This window comes from Lepus europaeus, chromosome 5 (genome assembly GCF_033115175.1).
Source record: "Lepus europaeus isolate LE1 chromosome 5, mLepTim1.pri, whole genome shotgun sequence".
NCBI lineage: Eukaryota > Metazoa > Chordata > Mammalia > Lagomorpha > Leporidae > Lepus > Lepus europaeus.
In genome coordinates, this window is record NC_084831.1 from 144,737,312 (window position 1) to 144,739,757 (window position 2,446).

The 2,446-nt window shown below is 39.6% G+C and overlaps 1 pseudogene; it reads right to left on the reverse strand.

Moving 5' to 3' along the window:
• Positions 1–675: 675 nt before the first annotated feature.
• Positions 676–761, reverse strand: LOC133761235 (small nucleolar RNA U3; annotated as a pseudogene).
• Positions 762–2,446: the final 1,685 nt, after the last annotated feature.

Consider the following 2,446-nt stretch of genomic DNA (forward strand, 5'->3'; position numbering starts at 1 on the left):
CTGGCATCCACATGTGATGCTGACACTGCAGCTGGTGACTTTTCTTGCTATGCCACAGCACTGGCCCCTAGACTCACTATTTTTAACTTTATACATGGTAGTTCTTGGTATAGAAGCTGTAGGAGATAGTTCTAGAAATCCTTGTCTTTCTTATAAATGCAGAGTATGTAGAATTACCATTATTGATGGATATACTTTTTGAGTTTGATTAAGAGACAGGTGGTATATCATGTTAAGTGAAATAAACTACACACAGAAAACAAACACCTCACGTTCTCCTTCATATGTAGAAGCCAAAAAAAAAAAAAAAACCCAGCCAAACAACCAAAAACACATCAATCTGAACACAGGATGGTGATTTCTAGAGGCTATGAAGAAGGTATGGAGGGTGGGCAGAGGGAGTCTGGATAGTGGTTACCAAATCAGACTTAGATCAAAGGAATAATAACCTAGTGTTGTGCAGCATAGTGGAGAGACTGCAGCTAACAGTAATCTACTAGATATTGTAAGAACAAACAGAAGGAGGACACTCCATGCCTCTAATCATGAAGTAATGCTAGATAAAGGGATATGTTGATGATCCTGTTTTGAACAGTACAAATTGTATACATGAACTTAAATATTTCTCTGTAGCACATAAATATGTATAATTGTTGCTAATAATTTTTTTAAAAATCTGTTTATTAAAAAGAAACGGATGATATTTTGATGGTATCTTATTTAGTAGCAAACTATAGAAATGACCCTGAAAGTATAGTCTTGATGGTATCTTATTTAGATTAATTTATGAAGTTAAAAATTTTTGGTTTGTTTTATTTTGTTTAAAGAATACAACTTCATTCTGGTGCCATGGCTCACTAGGCTAATCCTCTGCCTGCAGTGCTGGCACACCAGATTCTAGTCCCAGGCAGGGCACTGGATTCTGTCCTGGTTGCTCCTCTTCCAGTTCAGCTCTCTGCTGTGGCCCGGGAGTGCAGTGGAGGATGGCCCAAGTCCTTGGGCCCTGCACCCACATGGGAGACCAGGAGAAGCACCTGGCTCCTGGCTTTGGATCAGCATAGTGTGCCAGCTGCAGCAGCCATTGGGGGGTGAACAAACAGAAAAGGAAGACCTTTCTCTGTGTGTCTCTCTTACTGTCCACTCTACCTGTCAAAAAAATGCAACTTCATGCATTTAATAGATTTAGATTTGGGAACATAGTGATTCTTCCCCCCACCTCCCTCCCACACATATTCATGCCTTTCTTCCTCCTCCCTTTCCTTTCCCCTCCTTATTTTTTACAGAGATCAATTTTCAGCTAAGTTTTATACTCATAAGATTAACACCACACTAGGGAAGAGAGTTCACTGATTAGCATGAAGAAAAAAGGAGAAAAGAACCAAACAAACAAGAACATTATTCCTCTATAGTCAAGGTAAGGGCTGTTCAAAATCATTGCATCTCAAAGTGTCAGTTTAACTTTTATAGATTACACTTTTTAAAAACATTAATTTATTTTTTTGAAAGGCAGAGTTACAGAGAGGCAGAGGTAGAGAGGTAGAGAGAGAGAGAGGTCTTCCACCCAATGGTTGACTCCCCAGATGGCCGCATCAGCCAGAGCTGTGTTATCCAAAGCCAGGAGCCAGGAGCTTCCTCCAGATCTCCCACACAGGTCCAGGGGCCCAAGGACTTGCACCATCTTCTACGCTTTCCCAGGCCATAGCAGAGACAGTGGAGCAGTTGAGACTCAAACTGGCACCCATTTAGGATGATGGCACTGCAGGCCTTGCTTTACTGCTACACCAAAATGTCAGCCCCCTTATAGATTACATTTTAATTACTCTATTATTTACTACAGATCAGAGAGACCATATGATATTTGTCTTTCTTTGAGTGGCTTATTTCACTAAGTATGATGGGTTTCATTTGCATCCACTTTCTTTTTATTGTTTTTTCTTTAACTTTCATTTAGTAAATATAAATTTCCAAAAGTACAGTTAATGGATTGCAATGGCTTTTTGCCCCCCATAACTTCCCTCCCACCTGCAATCCTACATCTTCCACTGCCTCTCCGATTCCATTCAGATCAAGATTCATTTTCAATTATCTTTACATACAGAAGATCAATTTAGTATATATTAAGTAAAGAATTCATCAGTTTGCACCCACACAGAACATAAAGTGTAAAATACTGTTTCAGTAGTAGCTATAGCATTAATTCACATTGAACAACACATTAAGCACAGAGATCCTACATGAGGAGTAAGTGTACAGTGACTCCTGTTGTTGATTTAGCAAATTGACACACTTATTTATGGCATCAGTAATCTCCCTAGGCTGTAGTCATGAGTTGCCAAGGCATTGGAAGCCTTTTGAGTTTGCCTACTTCAATCTTATTTAGACAAGGTCATAGTCAAAGTGGAAGTTCACTCCTCCCTTCAGAGAAAGGTACCTCCTTCTTTGATAG